The 25733-nt window shown below is 36.3% G+C and overlaps 1 protein-coding gene across 9 annotated transcripts in view; it reads right to left on the reverse strand.

Moving 5' to 3' along the window:
• Nucleotides 1-25733, reverse strand: part of AGBL4 (AGBL carboxypeptidase 4) — a 1406556-nt gene that overhangs the window by 900965 nt on the left and 479858 nt on the right. The window lies entirely within an intron of this gene.

The following is a 25733-nucleotide window of genomic DNA, read 5'->3' on the forward strand; positions in this document are numbered from 1 at the left end:
ATGACTGGTATGGACCTGTAAACTCTAAAGTACTATACAAAATGTTAACTGTGATGATGGTGATAGGTAAAGGGAGTGGTTATTTTTTTTTTAAATTTTTTAATGTTTTATTTATTTCTAGGAGAGAGAGAGAGAGACAGCGTGAGCAGGGGAGGATCAGAGAGAGAGGGAGTCACAGACTGAAAAAGGCTCCAGGCTCTGAGCTGGCAGTCAGCACAGAGCCAGATGCGGGGCCCGAACCCACGAACCGCGAAATCATGACCTAAGCGAAAGTCGGACGCTTAACTGACTAAGCCACCCAGGCGCCCCGGGAGTGGTTATTTTTTAAGTTTACAGTGATAAGAGAGGAAATGATTCTTGGGGGAGAGGATGAAAATAATCTGGGGCCTAGCCCTAGCTCTGCAGCTCATTAGCTGTGCTATTTTGTACTAGTCACTTTCCCTTTCTGAATCTAAGCTTCCATGTCTACATAATCAAGCAACTGGACTAGCTGAATGCTACAGCTATTTCCAGCTCTATCATTAAATGACCAATCGCTCCTTGGAGGCACATACTTTTTTTATCTTTGTACCGTCACTGCCTAGCACATAACACATAACAGATGTTAAAACAGCATATAATGAGTGCCTAGTTCATAGCATGTAATAAGTGTTAATACTGTTGATTTCGACTAAATGCATCTATAAAGCAGAAAGAATAAGGAAAGGGGACAGTTTCAACATATGCTAAATAGAATCAATAAGATTTGTTGACAGATTGGTAAGAAAATGAGTGGGGAAGCAGATTACTGAATTTCAAATGAAATAAAGGCCAGTTGATCAGATTCAGCAAGAGGATCTATCAGTGACTAAATAACTGCCAGCATATCCTTAGAAAGTTTTGGTTTAAAGAATCTGGATTATTTAATATGGGGAAGGAACTCTCAGAATCAGCCACCACAAGCTCTTCTTCATTCAATAAATAGCTTACAGCTTGGATTAAAAGCATTAATGAGTATTTCATGTCACTTTTGAATATCCCAATTTCTGTGATATTACAGAGTTAGAAATGCAAGAGTTAATAAGCTTTGGCTATATTCATTCTGAAAGATGAGTACAGAATGTGACTAGGAGCTAGGAAGGGCCTCCTAATGTAAAAATTATAATCTCTGAACTAAAAGATATGATAGGTGGTCTGCTGGACATTTTGGGGGCTGTTTTCTCATGTCAAGGATACTTGTGACATCTTCTACAGATACCAAGATTCCCAAGACAATTTGGAGGTTTATGGTAACAAGGTAGTTTTAAATTTGGCTATTCTAAGAAATCAAGAAAAAAAATGACTGGATTATAGAGAGATCATCTATTTCAATCCTGCCATTTGGCTGATAAGAAAATTGGGAAAGTAGTCCAAGAATTAATGGCACATTGAATTAATGGCAAAGCTGCTATTAGGGGAATTAAAAAGAAACGAAAGTAATATTCTTGGAGCATCTACTGTGTGTCACATTGTGTTAGGCAGCTTTATATGTGTTATCTCAATTAATGCCATATACACAGGGGACAGGCTTAGTAGCTTCACTTTACAGATGGAGAAATGGATGTAGAGAGTTCAAGTAAATTGTCCAAGGTTACACTAATGGTAAATTTTAGAGTCAGGATTGTTTTCAAATTGGCCCATGGGGTCAAATCCCTGATCCATGTTTAACACTGTGCTCTCTATTACCCACTAAAGAAAAGATTCTATTATGGTTTTCCAGGGAGAGTCCTAGTTTATGTATATTATACTGGTATAATTTTCAATAGTACCACTTTACACAAAAATTTCAGGTTTGGAGATAAATTATATGATCAACCTACTTTTTACCATGAATTGAAAAAATATAAAGCATTGTTCACTTTCTTTCAAACAAAAATTTGGGACTCAAAAGCTGGGTGCCCATTAAGTTTCCCTTATTACAAGTGGATCTTCAGAGAAAACTGGCTTTGTTTTAAAGTAAAAAAAATGTTTATTTTTCTGATTGCTACTTTTGAGGCTTTCTCTCATTCACAGGTCAAATATTATTAGTAAAGAAAGAAAATGCCAGAAAAGGAGATGGGGAATACTTAAGCTAGGAAAGGAGTCTATCTAATCTAATAGTTAGACAAGTAGCAAATCACAAGCAGGGAGAGGGCCACATATCCATTTAAAGACAAGTGGCACAGAAGACTCTGCAAAGATTATAATGGACATGGATCAGATCCTTGTTTCAATTAAGCATATTTAGAGTATAAATAACTAATATCCATATAGCACTCTACAGTTAACAAGTAGCTTCATTCACTTAGATGTTTATTCATTTTTCACTCATTTATCCAACACTTAGTGAGTCCTATTGTGTGCTGAGCTTAAGCTAAAGGCTATAACTTCTTGAGGACAAGGGTTATGTGGGTCTTAATGCTAAACTCACAACATCTGGCACAGTTGCTGACATATAATAGGTGCTCAGTAAACATAATGAGGAAGAATATGTATGAATACAAAGATTATTAAGAGACTGTCCAAAAATTCCCTGTGTAGTAGAAGAGAAAGACAAATTAAACCAGAAAATATAATGCCACAAATAGAAAACAAAAAGGAACTAAGTCAGGGCTAGAATGGAGGAAACTTTAAGGGGAAGAAACAAAGGTAACTTTAACAGTAAATTAATGCATTTTTTTGTCCCCAGATCAGATATTTGTTGAGAACTTACTATGTATCAGGCACTGAAGACACAGAGATGAAATACATATCCCAGATTTCAAAGAACACAATGTCTAGTAAGGTAACACAGGCATGTACCCGCAGAGGAAGAAACAGGAAAGATTTGGACCTGATACCTAATCCAAGAATGAAAAGAAAAAACATCATTTTCCGACATGAAAGCAGGTTAGTAAAATGGGAATGCTAAAGCCAGGAAGCTGGGTTCCACGATGAGAGAGACCATGTCTGACACTTTTATCACATTCTGCAATAAATGCCACCCTCTTTTGGTACCCTTCTTCTGGTACCGAGCCCAAGACCAGGCACTGGAAAAGTTTCTAATAAGTTTTGCTGAAATTAATAAACAAACGAATGAATAAACAAATGAATGAATGAATGAATGAATAACAAATGGCAGATGAAGATGTGCCTCCATTCCAAAGACTACTGATATTTTAATACCAGCCTTCAATGCCTTAAATTAAACAAATAAAGTGGAGTTCAGGTAAATAATATGTGGAGCCATTTTAAGAAAATCGAATATTTTTCATCCCTTCACAAAGGAAAACAATAATTCTCAGAGCCCTGATTGTATGCCCAACCCACCCCTACACACACTCACACAAACAGGCATATGTGACTGCATGCAGGCTGACTCTGACTGCTAAGAATTATTGATTATTCCCAGTGGACTCTTCTATTTTAATTCTAAGTGACTTTGGGTAGGTCACTTTCCCTCTTTGAGCCTGTTTCCTCAACTGTAATACTTTCAGAATAACCACTGTTTTAGCTACCTTACAAGGCTGCTGTGAGGCTAACACAAGATAGATGCTACAGGGCCTTGCCCCATGTCGCTATATATAAGTGATGGTCACATCATTAATTTATCCCAGTGTCTTGTGTACAGAAATTGCTTGATGACTTTGTCAAGTGAATGAATGAATATCATGATTATTCTACACTATCAAGAGAATGGCAAAAGGAATCCAATAGCTTGATCTAGATGGTATTGCCATTCCTAGGAAGCACTAAACTAAAAACTTAAGAGAATGGAGCCTACATATAAAAGAGGTGGTCTGGAAATAAATCACATACTTGCATAAGCTATAAATCATTCTGTATAATTAGAATAAATAATTTTCCTATAAGTCAAGGCCTGGCAGCTATGAAGGTCTGATGTTTATCCCCCTCAAACCATCTAATTATAGTGAGAAGATAACAAATGGTTCTTTTTTAAAGGAGAAAAAGTAGACGGAGGAGATTCTGAGGGACAAGCATCACTGAATCAAATGGTTGAAATGAAGGCAAGAGATGAAATGATTCCCAATGATTCATCTTTTTGCTTCAAAACTGTTTCTGGGCTTGGCAAGGCATTTGGTGGACTAGTATTTTGTGTCTGAGAAGGGAATGTTCACAGCAATCCCAAATTCATATGTCTGAATTATCACAATTTCTGGGTAAATAGTGGCTTCCCAATGTTTTGGCTGTTTCCCTGTGTGATTAAAATGTCTAAAAATGTCTCAAGGATTTGGCCTCCATTAAGTTCAATTCAGGACTCATCTTTCCCAGTCTAGCTTCTTGAGAATCATGTTTTGAAAATCTGGATTCCCCCAAAATGAGCCACTACCACCTGCAGGAGGTACAGAAAAAAAGAGTCCTTAGGCATAAGTAAATCTGAGCTATGGATAGCAGAGGATTCAAGGCTGGAGGGCTCTCAGGCTCATCTAGTCCAACCTTGCATTTTAAAAATATGGAAAGTGAAGTTTGGCCCAAAATTCCAAATACATAAATAGAGAAGTAAAATTTCACCAGGACTTCCCAAAGCCCATGCTCTTTCAGTAACCCCACACTGGCCTCCACTAGACCACTTCAGTCTTAGTTTCATTTTCCATCAAATGAGATGAAGTATTGGAGGGCCTCTAGGTCCATGACTATATTTTTGGGTAGCCAGAGAACAAATAACTCGTTTACTTTAATATTGCCTTAATCCTAATTATTCACTGATCAGCACTGCTACATCTATAACAGCTTAACTATCCTAATCTCAACTTTTCCTTTCAATAAAATGGGTATATTAATACTTCTGTTACTGAACTGTCATAATGGTTAAGTGATACAATGAAGTAAAAGTGCTTTGTAGGCAATAAAGTAACCACAACAATGATAAAGGAAGAGGAAGAGGAAAGAGAGCATTTCCTTTCCTCCAGTCTCATCCTTTCTCCTTCATTTGTTAAAGTGCTGCAGGAGCTGCATCATTTTCACAGGAGTCAAGATCTGACTGAACTCCCAAGTCAAGCAACAAAATAGGGAATAAAAGACATGGACTCAGAATGCAACCTCATCACTTTTGTCTCCTGTCGGGTTTTGTTAACCACCATCAGAGGGAAAATCGACAGAGGCAGTGAGTGGGCCTCTTTCTCTAAAAAGGCCCTTCCATCTGGTGCAGTACTGAAACCATCAGTCCTGTAATTAAAATGCAATTGCCATCCCCTGCTGCAATCCCAGGATGGCCATTCCATCTGCATGAGATATAGTGGGGAAAGCACCATTTTTTTGCACTTTTCTGGCTCCATTAAGTTTATTCTCTTTCTATTAATTAACCTAACTACACTAGGGGCTCCTTCTTACTCTGTAAACCAAGGTAGCACAAACCACACATGGGATGTCTGAAACTACATGAATTTTTAAAACTCGGTGCCCATCCCAGTTACAGAAAGGCTTAATTACTTCTGACTAAATCTGTAATTAAAATACATCACTGGAGCAGATTCACCTGCATGTGTAGGTGTTGGCATTCACGCCTGTGTGACGGGCAGAGATGAATCACCCAGAGACCGTGTGCAGAGAACAAAGTTGTGCTAGGTGGCAAGATGATTCTCAAGGAGGACTTGAATAGGGAAGTCAGAAAAAAATCAGAGAATATATAGAAGAAATCCTGTTAAGTTTTATGATATTATGTCCAATAGCCAATTATGACAGGTAAAGGCATTTGCTATGGTGAAAGAAAAATAAGGTAGGAGGGAACAGGGAATGTGGCTGAATTATGAAGGCAGCCAAAGGTAGAAGGAAAAACTATAGGAAAGGCAAACCAGGATTGTAGTTTAAAAAATAATGGGAGCGTTGGTGAAAAGGCAAAGCTAGAAATTGGAAATTGGTGAAAGGGTTTAAAATTAGGATAGACAGATTAAGGAACAGACTATGAACAGTGTGTATGCTTAGGTCTCTGTGCTCCCAGGCATTTAACCAAAGGATACAAAAGTGCTGATTTGAAGGGGCATATACACCCAATGTTTGCAGCAGTACTATCAATAATAGACAAATTATGGAAAGAGCACAAATGAATGGATAAAGAAGTTGTGGTACACACAGACACACAGACACACACACACACACACACGAGAATACTACACAGTGATCAAAAAGAATGAAATCTTGCCATTTGCAACAACATGGATGGAACTACAGTGTATTATGCTAAGTGAAATAAGTCAGTCAGAGAAAGATAATGATTTCACTCATATGTGCAAATTAAGAAACAAAACAGATGAACACAGGAGAAGGGAAGGAAAAATAAGATAAAAACAGAGAGGGAGGCAAACCATAAGAGACTCTTAACTATAGAGAACAAACTGAGGGTTGCTGGGGGAAAGGTGGGTGGGAGATGGGTTAAATGAGTGATGGGCATTAAGGAGGGTACATGTTGGAATGAGCACTGGGTGTTATATGTAAGTGATGAATCACTAGGTTCTGCTCCTAAAATCAATACTGCACTGTATGTTAACTAACTTGAATTTTAATTAATTAGTTAATTAATAGAGGTTGTCTAGAATGTGTTATGGAGATAGGTATGAAGCATTAAATGACACGTTTCAGACTCAAGCACAATAAGAAATAAGGTACTAAATTATAAGAAAACAGGAGGCCAGTACTTCTACACTTAATTTGTCTAATCTTGGATACATTACTTCCACTGTAGGCCTGTTTTCTTATCCATAAAAGAGGGTCAATAATACCAGTCTCCTATACTGAGCCACTGCGTACAGCCAAGCAAATGAGGGCACTGTTCACATAAACTATAAGGTGAACAGTGCTCCCTGGGGTTGTGCAATGCAGGATTATTGTGAAATTTTAATATGACCTGAAAAAGGAAAGTTCTTCTGCAATGGAAAAGTATAACAAATAATGTTGTAAAAAAATACAAAGTATTTTTTTTCTATGACATTAAGCCATATACTGTCTTTTGTTCTGAGTTTCCTTGTATTGAAAGTTAAGATGTAGAATTACATAATTTTTTAAGGTCTTTTTAGTGTTATGACTCATTTGGACTTCAATCATCCATTTGTTCATTCAAATTTAAACTGGGCCTCAAGTCGAGTGCTGAAAATTTAAAAGAAATTGAGATATGATGCATTCGTTCACTTCAGAGCACAGGGTAGAGTGGACTTTATACCATATGAGGTCCTTCTAGTTGGAAATTGTATTTTCCAAGACCCTCGGATTTAAGCACAATAACTGAATTATAACATTAGAAATATTAAGCTAATAAGAATAAGGGATGTTAAAATTAAAATGACATATTTAAAATTTGGCACAGTCTTATCTTTAGACAAAGAGAATTATTCTGAAAGCCTTTAGATTGTTTTAATAGGAAATACAGGATTGGGATTCAGATAAATTGGGCTCTAGCTCAGTTTTACTGCCAGTCACAATGAAACCTTAGTCAAGTCACTTAATCTCCTATAGTATCAGCTTCCTACTGATCAAACAAGAGATTAATTCAACTAGATAATCTTTGAGTTTAAAGCTTTGGGGATCTATATTTTAGCTAGTTTGTTACCAAACTCTTTTTAATAATTTTACCATAGAATGCACACATATGCATACAAATACACACACACTGGCAATACACACTTATACCAAAAATGACCATACTCTTGCTGACATCTTATAAAGCGCTTCTAGGTATGACAAGTAATTAATATTTATTGCTAAACCAGTTAGAAGTGGTAAAAAATGAAATTCACAGGAAGACTGAATTGCCATTAAACCAGTTCTTTCAAACTCCTTTGTCATAATTTTCATTAAAACTGCTTTGAGAAGCTGAACTCACTGATTTGAGTTTCTCTATTTACTCCCTTCTTAACAAATATTTCACACTCATTTTCTCTTTCAATAAAACATATTGGCTGAAGAATAGGGTCCATATAGGAAAGGAGCAGGAGACAGATTAGATATAGAATAACAGCTCTGAGACTTCCAATTGTCTATTCTTTGGTAAAGGACTTAATCTCTCACTAGTCTTAGTCTCTTTAACTATAAAATGGGAATAACAGCAATTACTACAGTTACTTAAAAAGTTAAGAGCAATATATAGAATTTCAAGTACAATCTCTGGTACACAGTAGGCATTTTTAATATTATTTTTTCCCAGAAAGGAACATTTATTTAACCTGAAAATTCTCTTCTAGATATATGAATGTTTTTAAAAATGCCTACATTAAACATGCACTATAGATACCCTAGAAATAATACATCAGATTACACTTACTCCATGCACTCATCAAAGACACTGACTTGAGAATTCCTACCAATTCAGCCCTTGTCAAACACTCATACAAAGTATTAACTTAAGATACCCAATATTTGAAAAAGATAACAGGGGGACCTCATTTACTATCCAATCCTCAAAACTTCTGACCTCTAGACAAAAGATAAATACCAAAAATGAATATATTTGTATTTTATTAGCTTAATGACCACTAGAAGTATCATAAACAAGTAGGTTATGCTTTCAGCTTTTATAGATGGTTACTCTAAGAAATGTTCACCTATGAGAAATATTCTAATATTTAATAAAATCCTAGCTTAAAAATATCTAACCATTAATTTAAACATAGCCTCTTAATTAAAGAATACACATAATAATCCCTCTGAGAAGGTAGGGCTAGGAAAAACTTCTTTCTCATTCAACAAATCTGCTTCACTTTCTCAAAAAAATAAAAAGTAACAAATATAAGTCATTATGTTGCTTCTGCCTTGGTATTTAGGAAGCTTAGAGCTATACCTAGTTTTATTTGTTTCTTTGTGTTTGTTTTTAGACAATGCTTGTTTTTCTTTTCTTTTTTTTTAATAGTTTATTGTCAAGTTGGTTTCCATATAACACCCAGTGCTCATCCCCACAAGTGTCTTCCTCCATGCCCATTATCCCTCTTCCCTTCCCCCCACCCCCATCAGGCTCAGTTTATTGTCAGCATTCAAGAGTCTCTCATGGTTTGCCTCCCTCCCTCTCCCCCACTATTTTTCCCCTTCTCCCCCACGGTCCTCCGTTAAGTTCCTCCTAATCCTACTATTCATGCAAACATATGGTATCTGTCCTCCTCTGCCTGACTTATTTCACTCAGCATAACACCATCAAGTTCCATCCATGTTGCTACACATGGCCAGATTTCATTCTTTCTCATTGTGAGCTATACCTAGTTTTGAAATGCAATAGCTGTCTCTCAAGGTTTAAATGATTTCTGTTCCTACCAGCACCATCCAGAACCCCATTTGCACTATCTCCGTTCAGAATCTTTCAAATGGTTACTTTATTTTCAGACTTGCTTCTCTTCAAACATTCAGGAACTTTTTAAAAAATATATGAACTTGTACTCTCAAGAATATAGAGTACATTTGTTTCCCTAATTCTCCTGCTCATTACAACTATCCACAGAACAAACATAAGAACACTCTCAAGTGACGAAAGAAACAGAAGACTGATTAGGTACCTCAGAACTCAAAGAATGACATGGTAGTAAGCCCTGTGGGGTCTTTCTTTGCCTCATATGTACCAGAATGGGAGAAGACAAAAACACTGAAATGCTAAAATATGCAGACAAACAAAACTCAAGAAAAAACTCCTCTCTCTAAACAAAGGACTAGGAAATAGGCAGCCTAAACACACGGAAAACTTAAGTAAATAAATGTTCTACTATAGTCAAACACTATAGGAAAAAAATTGTACCCCAACCATACATTTGTCATCAAATGCTAAGTGAGGAACCTAAACTTCTACCTTCTCCAGGCTGTAACAAGATACCCCAACCCTAATGCCAGGGTGCTATCAGATAAGGCAGAATAGGGAGCTGAGAATTTCATCCCTGCTAGGTAGTAATTAGCCTTTCACTCACCTACCCACCCACTGTGGTTTTAGCAGAGACAATGTGAGATACCTCAGTCCCCCTGGCACAATGAACAGTTTCTCCTACTCCTAGCTGGTGTGGTGTTAGTGTAGTTTTGTGGAGAATTAAAAACTTTCACCACAGTCAGACTCACACTCAAAAATAACATGAACCTCTTCTGCTACAACTGACAACAGAGACCAAGTGGTGAACGTGGACTTCTGCTTATATCTGGCAGTAAGAAGGTAGCAACATCCCCCTTCTCCTTGCAGAACATTGTCTCAGAAACCAGAGAGAACAGACCTTTTTTAATGTTTATTTATTTATTTTAAGAGAGAGAAAGAGAGCACAAGTGGGTGAGGATCAGAGAGAGAGGGAGAGAGAGAACCCCAAGCAGGCTCCATGCTGTTAGTACAGAGCCCAACATGGGGCTCAAACTTACAAACCATGAGATCATGACTTGAGCCTAAACCAAGAGATGGATGCTTAGCCACCCAGGCACTCCAGAACAGACTTTTTAAATCTGATCCAAAGTCTCATAACTTGATGCCTAAATTTTCAAATTTTCAACAGAAAGTCATTCATCACACAAAGAGCCATAAAGATTTCAAATGGAGTTTTAAAAAAATGAGAGAGAGAGAGAGAGAGAGAGAGAGAGAGATCAACATGAAAATGAAAGAGATCTTTATCTGACAAAGATTTTATTTTTAAATTTTTAAAAAATATTTATTTACTTTTCAGAGAGAGAGAGAGACAGGGGGAGAGAGGGGGAGGAACACATACACACACACACACACACACACACACACACACACACAGAAAGAGAGAGAGAGAGAGAGAGAGAGAGAGAATCTGAAGCAGGTTCCAGGTTCTGAGCTGTCAGCAGAGAGCCTGACACAGGGCTCAAACTCACAAACCACGAGATCATGACCTGAGCCAAAGTCAGATGCTACCCAACTAACCCACCCAGGTGCCCCTCTGACAAAGATTTTAAAGAAGCCACCATAAAAATGATTCAACAAGCAATTATAAATATGCTTGAAACAAAAAAATAGAATCTCAGCAGAAAAAAAAAGTAAGTCTCAGAAAAGAAACAGAAGATATGAAGAATAATCAAACATTTAAAAGTTTTTAAATGTAATAACTAAAATAATAAAACTCAGTGGATGGATGAAACAGAATAGAGAAGACAGCAGAAAAATTCAGTGAGGTAGAACATACAACATTAGACATTATTCAGTTTTAACAACAAAGGAAAATCAGACTATGAACAAAAAAGTGAACACAGCTTCAGGGACCTATGAGACTATAACAAAATATCTAATATTTGTGTCATTGAGAGTCCAGAAAGAGATAAGAAGTACAGCAGAGCTGAAAGAATAATGAAGGAAATAATGGCTGAAAACTACCCCAAATTTGGTGACATAACCTACAAATTGAAAAACCTGAACAAATTCCATAAAAGATATCAAAGAAATCAACTTTTTGTTGATACATTGTAATGAAACTTCTGAAACTAATCTTGAAAAAATGACAGAAAAATAATACATTATATGAGAACACAATATGAATCAGTAGAATTCTTATGAGAAACCAGATGGAAATGGAACATTTTCATTTCAGAATGAAAACAATTGTCAACCCAGAATCCTATATCCAGCAAAAATATGCCTCAGAATGATGAAAAAATCAAGACACTCTCAAATGAAGGAAACCTAAGAAAATTTGTTGACAGCAGACCTATTTTAAAAAAAAAAAAAAAAAAAAAAAGACAAAAAAAAATTAACAATAGAGCTCCCCTATGACCCAGCAGTGGCACTGCTAGGAATTTTCCCAAGGGATACAGGAGTGCTGTTTCATAGGGGCACATGTACCCCAATGTTCATAGCAGCACTCTCAACAATAGCCAAAACATGGAAAGAACCTAAGTATCCATCAACTGACGAATGTATCAAAAAGATGTGGTATATTTATACAATGAGATACCACATGGCAATGAGAAAGNAAAAAATTTTTTGAAGGCAAAACTTTTGAAAAAAAAAAAAAAAAAAAAAAATGCCTAAAGGAATTGCTCTAAAGAGAAAGGAAGCATTAAATAAGGGGTCTCAGAACATTAGGAAAGAGGAAAGAAAATAAACAAAAGTGTAAGTGAATACAGACTTTTCTTTTCCTCTTCAGTCTTCTAAAGTATGTTTAATGATTAAAGCAAAAATGATAGCACTGCTTGGTGTGGTTCTAAATCTAAACAGAGTAAACATTTATGACAAGTATACTATAAATAGAGGAAGGTAGAAATGTGTTAAAGGAGAAAAGGATTCTATACTTTACTCAAACTGGTAAAATAATGACACTAGTAGACTGTGGTAAGTTGTGTATATGCAATTATCAATCATTAAAAAATCTACACCAAAAAAAAAAATACTCAACAGCACTATAGATATATGAAAATGTAATTTGATAAAATGTCCAGGTATCCTACAGGAAGGAGGACAAGAATAATCAGAGAAATATAAATAAGAAAAACAACACAGAAAAAATAAAATGACAGACTTAAGTCCTAACATTACAATAATTACATTAATGTAATTATTAATTAATTAATTAAAGGTCTAAACACATCAAATAAAACAGATTGGTAGAGTGAGTTAGAAAACATGATATAATCATACAGTGTCTATAAGAAACTTACTTTGAATATAACACCATAGGGGCACCTGAGTGGCTCAGTCGGTTAAGCATCTGACTTTGGCTCAGGTCATGATCTCATGGTTCATGAGTTCAATCCCCTCATCAAGCTCTGTGTTGACAGCTCAGAGCCTGGAGCCTGCTTGGGATTCTGTGTCTACCTCTCTCTAACCCCCTCCCCTGCTTGCACTCTCTCTCTTTCTCTGTCTTCAAAATAAATAAACATTTTTTAAAAAGTTTAGAATATAACAATATGGGCAGGTTAAAGAGGAAAATATGGAACAAAATGTATTTCATAAAAACATTAATTAAAGAAACCAAGAGTGATGATATGAATATCAGATGAAGGAGTCTTTAGAACCAAGGAAATAACAGAGACAGAGAACATTATAATTATTATATAACGTTAAAGGGTCAAACTGCCAAGAATATATAATAATCTTGAATGTCCATGTACCAACCAACAGAGCTGCAATATATGTTAAGCAAAAGCTGCAAGAAAAAATAGAATAGAAAGAAAAATATAATAATTGAAAGTGGAATTGGTATATCCATAACTGGTTAGACATTTTAGTAGTCAGCATAGATACAGAAGAATTCAACAATGCCAGCAACCATAAGGATCTAAAATGGACATTTATAGAGTACCTGGGGGGCTCAATCTGTTAAGTATCTGCCGGAGACTGAAACTGCACAGGTCATCCGTGATGGCAAGGCCCAGGGAGGAGACTGCAAGGCAGTCAGAAGCACCCCCAGAAGAATTCTTCTTCTCTACTTTGTCTGTACCTTTTACTCTAACTTCTGCTGTTAGTCTATTCTAGGGTTAATATGAAACCAGAATCGCCCAAATTCCCCCCTTCCTCCAAAATGGAATGTACCTAAATATCATGTCTGCCCCCTCAGTCAGATGTTGTCTAATAAATATTGTAGCAATTAGCAAAATTGGAGACAGTCCAGTATGCATTGGGTCTAGAAGAGACCTAGAATTCATTTTCCTTGTATGAGTCTAATTGCCAGTAAGAATACATATTATGCCATAAGCAGAGACAAAAACAAGACTTACTAGTTGTGGAGGACTTTCTTGAAAAAGTGTTAGAGCAATATATGCCTGCTGACCTCAAGCCTGTAAGGCAACTTATGGATTGTTCTGGTCAAAAAATGAGATTGGTAAATGCAGAGACCAAATTCTAGTTGATCCACGTAAAACATTTCCATACGTAATCTATGATAAATGTTGACATTGTTCTTTCTTAGTAAGGGGTTGTGAGAGTCTGTTACCTACACCGCGGGTACAAGTATATCCTGTTTTTGCATGCCCACTGAATTTAAACAATTAAAGGGCATTGTGATCTCATGTATTCTGGCAATATGCTTCACTTATCCTTAGATACCCTGTCGTACGTAGTAAAGAATATGTAAAACTTTGTTATGGCTACCTGGTTAAATTTTATTGGTTGAAGTGGAAATTACGTACCGTGAAATCACTGTTGCCAAGAAAACAGAAATGTTAAGTCCTATGACTGTACTCAAAAAATGTAAATTGTTTAAGCATGATTGTTTGAATTTGCTATATAAAAACCCTAAGCTGAAAAATAAATTTGAGCAGTCCACCTGACGAGGCTGGCTCCGTGTCTTCGTTTGCCGACGCCAACCCTCACTCTCCGGGCCAACCCTGGCTTGCAGAGGCTGGTCCCCTGCAAGTATCCAAGTTGGTTTAGGCTCAGATCATGATCTCACAGTTGGTGAGATGGAGCCCCACACTGGGCTTTGTGCTGATAGGACTGAGCCTGATTGGGAAGCTTTCTCTCCCTCTCTCTCTGCCCCTCCCACATTCTTGCACATGTGCTCTCTCTCTCTCTCTCTCTCTCAAAATAAACCTTAAAAATCACATTAAATCAAATGAAGTAGACATTTATAGAACATTCTACCCATTAAGAATAAACATTCTTTTCAAGCAGCTAACATATAGTTAGATAGATCATGTATTGGACTATAAAACCAACCTTATTAATTTTTTTTTTTCAATAGAAATTAAGCAGATCAATTTTTTTGTATATTTCACAAGTATAATTTTGGAAGGGTTATTTGACAAACTGCAGCATTAACTGGCAATGCTATAAACATGTTCAACAAAAAAGGCATTTACTCTTGCCCCTTTTAACATAGGCAAAGTGTCCTGTATCACAAAGGAGAGATGTAGTAACAGATCTGGGGATTTATTAAAGAAATTAGGTGTTGGGGTGCCTGGGTGGCTCAGTCAGTTAAGCACCAGACTTCAGCTCAGGTCATGATCTCATGGGTTTGTGAGTTTGAGCCCCACATCTGATCTGACAGATCAGACTCTGGAGCCTGTTTCGAATTCTGTCACCCTCTCTCTCTCCCCTGCTTGTAGGCTGTACCTCTCTCACAAATAAGGAAACATTAAAAAAAATTTAAGAAATTTGCTGTTTTCTTTTAAACATAATTTGGTTGATAAATAACATAACTACAAACATACATTAATGGTTTCACGATCAACCTTATTGAATTTAAAAGAACTGAAATCATACAGAGTATGTTTCTTGATGACAATGGAATTACACTAGATATCCTTATTGAAAGTGAACAAAAAAATCTCCAAACACTTAAAAGCTAAGCAACAATCTTATAAATAGTATATGGGATAAAGAAAAAATTTTAAGTGAAATTTTTAAAAAGTACATTTAACTATGGGGTGCCTGGGTGGCTCAGTCGGTTAAGCGTCCGACTTTGACTCAGGTCATGATCTCACAGTTCCTGGGTTCCAGCCCCGCGTCGGGCTCTGTGCTGACAGCTACCTCAGAGCCTGGAGTCTGCTGCTTCAGATTCTGTATTTCCCTCCCTCTCTGACCCTCCCCTGCTCATGCTGTCTCTCTTTCAGAAATAAATTTAAAAAAACATTTAAAAATTAAAAAAAAAAAAAACATTTAACTGAGGGAAAATGAAAATAGACCCTAACAAACTTTGTGAAACATAGCTGAAGCAATGTTGAGAGGAAATTTTACAGCACTAAATGTACATGTTTTAAAAAAGGGAAAGTCTCAGTTCAATAATCTAAGCTCTGGCTTCAAGAAATAAGGAAAAAGGCAAATTTTTAAATAAAAATAAGCAGAGGTAAGGAAATAACAGAATTAAATGGCACTGAAGGAAAAAATAAGAGAATCAATGAAATAGAGCTGGTCCTCTGAAATAAATTGATAAACCTGTCCCAAGATTGACAAAGATATAGAAGAAACAAATTACTAAAAAGAAGAATGAAACAGGAGCATGCTGCTACAGACCACATAGATATCAAAAGGAAAATAGGGGTTATTATAAACAATTCTATAAACATAAATTTGACAACTTAGATGAAATGAATAAATCCTTGAAAAATATAAACTACTACAATATGAAATAGATAATTTGAAAAGCTCTATAATAATTAAGGAAGTTTAATTTTTAAATTAAAAACTCCTAAAAAATACCTCTATATACAGATGATTCCTGGGGTGAATTCTATCAAATATTTAGAGAATAAACATCAATTATACAGAATTAACATCAATTCTACATAATCTCTTCCAGAAAATAAAAAAGGAGGATATACCCCACAATTCATTTTTTGAATCTACTATTTTAACCTGATAGCAAAATAAAACAAGCACAATTAAAAAAAAACACCTAATAACCATAAATATAGATGCAAAAATTTCAACAAAATAGTAACAAAAATAATTTGGCAATATATAGAAAGAATTACATACCATAACAAAGTGGAAATTAGGGATGGATAATTCAATACTCAAAACCTAGTAATTCCGTAGGGGGAATGAGATAGGGAAACTGAAGTGACTCCATGAATAAAAAGCTGGATTATTTTCCCTTTGCTCCTTTCCAGGTGCTTTTCTTGCTAGAACCTGCACCCTGATCCTACTCTACATATACCCTGTAATGCAAATAGCATATGTCCTTCTTGTAAGGGACAAAGAGAGTGCTATCTCTGGAGTCTTCCACCCCAACAGATAACATCTAAGGAGTGACTGGGTGGGACTGTCATAAAGGTTCTCCAATACCACCAGACTCCAAACATCTTGATGCCAAGACCCCTGGCTTGAGGGAGAGATGACTTATGAAGGACATCTGGACCCCGTCACTTTTCTGATCAGTTCCTGGATGCCTAAAAGGACACATACACTAGACCACAATTGGCAATAAAATACCCTAGACCTCAAACAAAGACAAGACTCATTCTCTCTCGCTTTCTGAGTGTCCTGGAAGATCTGGCCATGTATCTCTTTCTCTCGCCCTCTCTCTCTCTCATCCTTTCTCTCTCTTTCGTGCACATATGCACTCTTGTTCTTGCTCTGTCATATGTATGGATGGATGGATGGATGGATGGATGGATATCTTCAATTAACTCTGCTTTAATTTCAAAAAAACAAAAATAAAAATAAAAGCCAGTCAATGTAACTCACTATTAACAAATTAAAGAAGAAAAATCACATGATCATATATGTATTGATGCAGAAAAATTATTTGACAAAATTCAATACCCATTTATAATGAAAACTCTCAAAAATAGGAATGGATGAAAACTAACTCAACTGGATAACAAACATCTACAAAAGTCTATAGGTATTATACTTAATGACGAAAAACTGTCAAGAACTAGAGGTAGCAAAGGAATACAGAGGAATAAAAGAAAGGGCCCTGCATTCAAGGCATATAGATGGAAAAAAATAGGCAATTACTATATAGTTTAAGAAGAGGTATGACATTACATAGGGAAGAATCCTGTGATGCTTTGATAGAGGGTCATCTAATCCAACCCAGTTTTTGAAGCGGAAAAAAAAAAGTTCACAAAGAGTGATTAAAAGGAGGAAAGAATTTCTAGACGGACACAAAAATATCCACAATGGCCCTTAAGGCAAGATAGGTATTACTGAAAGATAGAATGCTTATCAGGACACAATGGAAGCTAAGGAGCCTTGATGAAGCCCAAGTTGCTCAGATCTCAGTTCTGGTTTTGTTTTGCTTTAAGCATATAAAGGACTAGAGCAGGGTACTGTTTTACAGAACAAAGAATGTCCATGGGTGTATGAAGGGTCAACATGAAGGAGTCAGAGAGAAGAAGAAGGCCTATTACAATACTTCAAGTAAGAAATGATGAGAGTCTGAATTAAGTTTTATTCTCTAGAAAGCAAGACTAATCTATGAGATACTCAACCTACATTCTGGACTGCATCAGTTTCATGCACTGTGGAGGAAAAATAAAAAAAAAGAGTTATATCAATGCCCTAGTCTTAAAGACAGGCCTAAATCCAGGAAAGTTGGGTGAAACCTGGAAAATTTTAAGCTCAAAATTCAATGTGAGACAGTAAAATAAATAAAGGACTGCATATTAAAGACCAAGAGCCAAATCTAATTCTCTGCCTGGAAAGTCACTAAGTCTCTGCAAGCCTCAGTTTCCTCACCTAAAAATTGAGATAATAAATCCCATCTTACATGGTTGTTAAGAGGATTATATGAGATGTTATATATATAAATGTGCTTTGTAAACTGGAAAGATTGTGAGAAATTATAATGAACAACAAATACCATTTTGCAAATACTCTGTGTCAGACCATCTGCAAAATTGCTCTTAGTGCTGATATGTTTCAACCTTGCTAGTCAGTGACTTCTTTTCTTATTTTCAGTATCAGCAGGGGTACACACACACACACACACACACACACACACACATACACACACACACAAGTGGAAGAGACAAAAGATGGAAGAAAGAAGAGAGCATAACTACCATTCATGGAGTCCCTACTAAGTACCAGGAATTGAGCCATGTGCTTTGACATATATTATGCCATAATGTCTCTCCCATTTTATAGCCAAGAAAAGTCAGAAAAGTTAAGTAGCTTGTCAACTTTACAAAGAAGGAATTCAAAGACAGCTGGATGTAAGAGAACTAATACTGTCTTATTTCTATTCTTTTGTTCTTGTCACCACACCAAACCGTTTCATTCCCAGGAGCTATGCCTAAGAATAAACTTGGGCCATTTAAAACCACATGAACCTGATGTGTGACAATCTAGGTGGTATCATTGGGTCTTTAGTGGCTCACATGTTGCCTAACCCAGTATCTAGAACATAATAGGTGTGAAAACATATTCTTTATTATTATTATTATTATTACTACTACTATTATTATTCTCAAGCTAGTTAACATATAGTGTAGACTTGACTTCAGGAGTAAAACCTAGTGTTTTATCTCTTACATCAGAGATACAGACATGCAGTGTTCATCCTGAAAATTGCCTTCCTTAATGCCTGTCACCCACTTAATCCACCCCTACCTCCCACCCCCATCAACCCTGAGTTTGCTCTCTGTATTTAAGAGTCTCTTATGGTTTGCCTCCCTCTCTGTTTTTATCTATTTTTCTTTCCCTTCCCCTATGTTCACCTGTTAAGTTTATCAAATTCCACATATGAGTGAAATCACATGATATGTCTTTCTCTGACTGACTTAATTAACTTAGCATAATACCCTCTAGTTCCATACACATTGTTGCATGGCAAGATTTCATTATTTTTCATTGCCAGGTAGTATTCAATGATATGTGTGCATATATATGTGTACATCACACCTTCTTAATCCATTCATCAGTTGATGGACATTTGGATTCTTACCATAATTTGGCTATTGTTGACAGTACTGCTATAAACATTGGGGTGTATGTGTCTCTTTGAATCAGCCTTTTTGTATACTTTGGATAAATTCCTAGTAGTGCAAATTGTAAGTCACAGGGTAGCTCTATTTTAATTTTTTGAAGAACCTCCATTCTGTTTTCCAAAGTAGCTGCACCAGCTTGCATCCCCAAGAGCAGTACAAAAGAGTTCCCCTTTCTCTGCATCCTAACCAACATTTGTTGTTTCTTGTGTTGTTAATTTTAGCCATTCTGATAGGAATGAGGTGGTATCTCATTCTGGTTGTGTATGTATTTCCTTGATGATGAGCGATGTTGAGCATGTTTTCACGTGTCTGTTTGCCATCTGGATGTCTTCTTTGGAAAAGATTCTATTTGTATCTTCTGCCCATTTCTTCACTGGACTATTTGTTTTTTGAATGTTGAGTTTGGTAAGTTCCTTATAGATTTTGGATACTAACCTCTATCCAATATGTCATTTGCAAATATCTTCTCCCATTCTGCTGGTTGCCTTTTAGTCTTGTTGATTGTTGCCTTTACTGCGCAGAAGCTTTTTTATCCTGATGAGGTCCCAATAGTTCATTTTTGCTTTTATTTTCCTTGCCTCTGGAGATGTCAAGTAAGAAGTGGCTGTGGCTGAGGTCAAAGAGGCTGCTGTCTGTTTTCTCTTATAGGATTTTGATGGTTTCCTCACATTTAGGTCTTTCATCCATTTTGAGTTTATTTTTGTGTATGCTATAAGAAAGTGGTCCAATTTCATTCTTCTGCATGTTGCTGCCCAGTTCTTCTAGCACCATTTCCTAAATAGACTGTCTTTATTAACTGAAAACTCTTTCCTGCTTTGTCAAAAATTAGTTGGCCATACATTTGTGGGTCCTTTTCTGGGTTCTCTGTTATACTCGATTGGTCTATGTGTCTGTTCTTGTGCCAGTACCATACTGTCTTGATGATTACAAATTTGTAATATAGGCTAACATCAGGGATTGTGATGCTTCCAGCTTTGGTTTTCTTTTTCACCTTTACTTTGGCTATTTGGGGTCTTTAGTGGTTCCATACAAATTTTAGGATTGTTTGTTCTATCTCTGTGAAGAATGCTGGTGCTATTTTGATAGGAATTGCGTTGAATGTGTAAAGTGCTTTTGGTAGCATCAACATCTTAACAATACTTGTTCTTGTGATCCATAAGCACGGAATATTTTTCCATTTCTTTGTGTCTTATTCTATTCTCTTCATAAGCTTTCTATAGTTTTCAGCATATGAATCTTTTACTTCTTTGGTTAGGGTATTCTTAAGTGTTTTATGGTTTTTGGTTCAACTGTAAATGGGACTGATTTCTTGATATCTCTTTCTGTTGCATTATTGGCATATAGAAATGCAATCGATTTCTGTACATTGATTTTATATCCTGTACTTTGCTGAATTCCTGTATCATTACTAACAGGTTTTCTGCTAGCAATGAATGGAGTTTCGGGTTTTCCATGTAGAGAATCACATCATCTATGAAGAGCGAAAGTTTGACTTCTTCTGGATGCCTTTTATTTCATTTTGTCACCTGACTGCTAAGGCTAGGACTTCCAACACTATTTTGAACTACAGCAGCAAGAATGGACATCCCTGTCATGTCCCTGACCTCAGGGGGAAAGCTCTCAGTTTTTCCCTTTTGAGGGTGATATTATCTGTGGGCCTTTCATATATGGCTTGTATGATGTTAAGGTATGTTCCTTCTATCCCAACCTAAAGCATATTCTTAAATGAAAGAGAGATAGAATAAATGACAAACACATCAATAAATGAATTAGAAGTCTTTGAATCCCCCAAATTTCCTAATCCCTCATATTATTTACCATGTCTAAAGTATAGGTTATGTGCTGAACAAATAATTTTCAATGAATAAATAAATAATGTCTTTTCCTTTTATGATTAAAGGTGAAGTACCATAGGAAACCTTATGAAAGAGAGATCTTATGTTGATCATCACACCTTGGCCTCAAAGATATATGAGTGGAGCTTATCCTGTGAACACCTAGGAAGGGAAGAGAAGAGGGAGCAACAGGACCCCATAGTTTTCAAACCAAAGAAGTGAGTGAAAGGACAGAAAACAAAAGGATAAATGACAGGGAAAAAAGTCAGAGCAACTAAAGATAAATTACTAATCTTAATGATTTTACTTGAGGTCAGACAATATAATATAAAGCAATCCTGATTTGTATTCTCATCTTAGTGATTACTTGATAGTAGTAGTAATAAAATATTACTTTATGATTTTCAAAGGATCTTGACAATCATTATCCAATTCCTTTATTATGATTTACAAAAAAAAAAAAAAAAAAAAAAAAAGCAGGGGAAGGGCCCGANGGACCATATTCCCATATTCCCACATTAATACTGATGAATATACTGAGGCTCGGAGGAAAGTAAGACATCTATTACATATATAGCTAGTGAATGGGAGAGTTAGGATTTGAATCCGAGTCTTGTTTATCAAATAATCAGAGCACTTTCTCTGTATCATATAGCCATGTATATTTGATAAATGGGCAGAGTATCCCGTTCTCCCTAATTTCCTTTCCTTTTATAAACAGATTCAGAGAAAGCAAAGAAATGCACTGCGCTCACTGACAGAATAGCACCTTCTTCTGCTGGGAGCCAAGTCAAAGGCCTCAGGAACTGGGTCAGACTCCTTTTTGGATTTCTTCCAGTGCCAGAAGCAAGTTGTTTTCTAGAATTCTATAACAATAAAAAAATGATTTTTATGTCCAAAAAGTTATGGTGTTATGAGACATGGTCTCAGAAGACTTGAATTTAAATCCTGGTTCAACTATCCACTTTTTCTTTATGATTTCCTTTACACTCCATAGCATCTATAAGTAGTATGATATTACAAAGTAGTGTGGTATACATGTCCTTTCAGTCTGTCTGTAGCTTACTTTTCCTGGGCCATCTTCTATCACTGTCACCCCTTGTCCCTAGGCATTAAAAGACCTAGCCAAACCTGACCACTAGAAATTTTTGGAATGTTATTTTCATGGCTCTAGGTTTTTGCTTATGCTATTCTCTCTGTCCCAGGGCCAAACTGTCATATACCTGTCTCCTCTCCACCCCATACTCCTCTATAGAGAATTCCTATACATCCTTCATGATACATGCCAAATACTGAGTTCTCAACTAGAGCCTAGGACAAACAACTAATATGTATTATCTTATTTTAATCATAGCATTATAGGAGACAGGAATTAAAATATCCATTTTCAGATGAGGAAATAGAAAAATCAAGAAAGTAAAGTGATATTCCTTCTCTCATAAATCCAATTAGTAGTGAAGATGGGATTTAAATTAGGTATATGCATCTGACAAAAAGCAGAAATTGTGGGCAGAAATTACAGAGAGACAGGCTTCAGGTTAATGTAAGGAAGAACTTACCAGTCATCACATAAGCCCAACAATGAAATAGACTGACTCTATAAAAAAGTGACTTTCTCACCACTAGAAGTGTCTAAGAAGATGCTAAATAGTCACTGGGCCAGTTCATTTTAGAGGAATTTCTTGCACTCTGAATTATCTTCCAGGTATAACATTCTTTATCAACATTCAAGTAACACAAACAAAAATTGCTCAGGAAAAATTCTGGATTTTCCAGACCTCATCCCTGCCTTCTGATCAAGATCTGTGAGGCAGAAAATTTTTAACCAAAGATTGCTAGATTCTCATTTAGAAAGTGTCTTAGAATAATTCAGTCCAATCTTTCAATTCTTTCATTTGATAAATAGGAAAACAGAGCCCTGGGAAAGGTAGCAAATTCCTCAAGTTCAAAGAGTGAACTACAGTCAAAACAGAAACTAGCAGTAAATTGTCCTAATGCTCAGGTTGGTATCCTGTACTGGGCTGCATATCTTCAAAAAGAATCAAACATGTATAGAAGACAAACTTGGTTACTCCTTAACCAATTCCTTCTTCTTTTTTTTTTCTTTTTTTGACATACGACTGTTTCTTTAATGTATAGCTATAACACCATTTTAAACAAATATAGCTTCAAGTTATACTTTGACTGAAAGAAGATAGAAATCCTTCAATGTAAGTGAATTTCTCCCTCATTTTCAGTGTAGCTTTTTATTTTTTATTTATATTTGCTGTTGTTTGAAGTTTTCATTTAAGTTCCACTTAGTTAACATACACTGTAATATTACTTTCAGGTGTAGATTTAGTGATTCATCACTTACATACAACACCCAGTGCTCATTAGAACAAGGGTCTCCCTAACCCATCCCCTCACGCACCTCCCCTTCAGGAATCCTTAGTTTATTCTCTATAGTTAAGAGTCTGTTTTATGGTTTGCCTCTCTCTTTCTATTCCCCCTATGTTCATCTGTTTTGTTCATTAAATTCCACATATGAGTGAAATCACAGGGTATCTTTTCTTCTTCTGACTGACTTACTTCTCTTAGCATAATATACTCTAGCTCCATCTATGTCATTGCAAATGGCAAGATTTCATTCCTTTTTATGGTTGAGTAATATTTCATTGTATATGTATATATGCCACATCTTCTTGGTCTATTCATCAGCTGATGGACATTTGGATTCTTTCCCTAATTTGGCTTTTGCTGGTAATGCTGCTATAAATATCAGGTGCACATATCCCTTCAAATCAGCATTTTTTGTACCCTTTGGGTAAATGCTTAGTAGTGCAATTATTGGGTCATAGAGTAGTTCTACTTTTAACTTTTTGAGAAATCTCTATACTGTTTTCCAAGTAACTGCACCAGTTTGCATTCCCATCAGCAGTGTAAGAAGGTTCCCCTTTCTCTTCATACTCGCCAACACCTATTGTTTTCTGTAGTTAATTTTTGCCATTCTGACAGGTGTGAGGTGATAGCTCATTGTACTTTTGTTAAATCAGTAGCTTCTGATCCAAGCATCCTTTTCAGCTTTTCTTAGAGCTTAATCTTCCTAGAGAGGAGGGTCCCACAGAAAAAAGTCCAAAAAAAGTCTTTTTTATGGTATTCTCCACCAACCCAGAAATAAATGAAGAAAAAAAAAAAAAGAGAGAGAGCAATTGGGTGCCTGGGTGGCTCAGTCAGTCGAGCGTCCAACTTTGGCTCAGGTCATGATCTCATAGTCTGTGAATTTAAGCCCCACTTCGGGCTCTGTGCTGACAGCTCAGAGTCTGGGGCCTGCCTCAGATTCTGTGTCTCCCTGTCTCTCTCTGCCCCTCCCCAACGCTCACTCTGTCTCTCTCTCTCTCTCTCTCTCAAAGATAAATAAGTATTTTTTAAAAAGACGCTGTATGAATTTGTGATGTCCTCGAAGTCTTTTAAGCTAATTAAATGATGGTTCACACACACACACACACACATGCACACATACACACACACACACACACACACACACAAGATCTTCTCTTTATATTTAGAATTGTTGATGGTCTTCAGTATTTAATACTCTCTACTATACATATAATTCAGATAGAACTTAATACAACTTACTTATATAAGTTAAGCATTTGTCTTTCTACTTTGCCTATTAGGAATATCTCCAGCAGGAGCATTCAGTGGGATGGTCTTGTTTAGGTATGTTTGTAATGAACTAGCCAAAGGGACTATGAAAGCAGTAAGCTAATGCTTAGCTGTGCATGACATCCCAATGATAATGATGAAATGCTACCCACACTTGGGCCAGTACTTGGTGAAATGGTTATATGATCTGAGTCAAGGCAAACCTGGTAGGAGAATTTGACTTGGTCTAGGAGCATAATGGAAATTGCAACAAAACATAAAGGACAAAGTCAGAACCAGAAAGAGAAGATAAAGCATCAGATATAAAATGTTAGTGCAAAGATGAAGACAGACACTGAGGCAAAAGGCAAAGAATTGATATAGGTTAGGAAAAGGGATTTCAGACAGGTGAGGCTTCACATTTCACACTGAGAGACATGAACTAAGAATAGGGGAATCAATTCCAGAACACTACATTCCAGGAAGAACAATTTTGAGTTTTGTGCAGGTCAGGACTGACCAACGTTTCTTATTTCAGGCTGTGGAGATTTCCTATCTTCCCATATAGATTTTCATTGACTGCTGGCTTCTAATCCTATGCCTAATCTTTAAATGCTGGCATCCTCTATGGCTTTTTCCTGGGCCTTCTTTTCAACCAGCATGCCCGTACCAGGCAGTATCTATCATCCATGGCTTAAACACTGATGGTTCCCACTTCTGTATCTCCAGCCCAGATCACTCTCTTAAACTCCTGTCCAATATAGTCAACTGTTTGCTTAAACAGTTCTACTTGATATTTTGCAGGTACTTCAAATTCTAAATGTCCAAACTGAAATAACAATCTCCTATTCAATCTTATTCTTCCACTGTTCCCTATTCTCAGGGCATGAAACCATAATGTACACAGTTGTACAAGTCAAAAACTTGGTTGACATTTTCAATAATTTTTAACTACTGTCTACATCTAGTTCATCACCAAGTTCTGCTGATTCTACC

This window comes from Crocuta crocuta, unplaced genomic scaffold (assembly GCF_008692635.1).
Source record: "Crocuta crocuta isolate KB4526 unplaced genomic scaffold, BGI_CrCroc_1.0 scaffold168, whole genome shotgun sequence".
In the NCBI taxonomy this organism is placed as follows: Eukaryota; Metazoa; Chordata; class Mammalia; order Carnivora; family Hyaenidae; genus Crocuta; species Crocuta crocuta.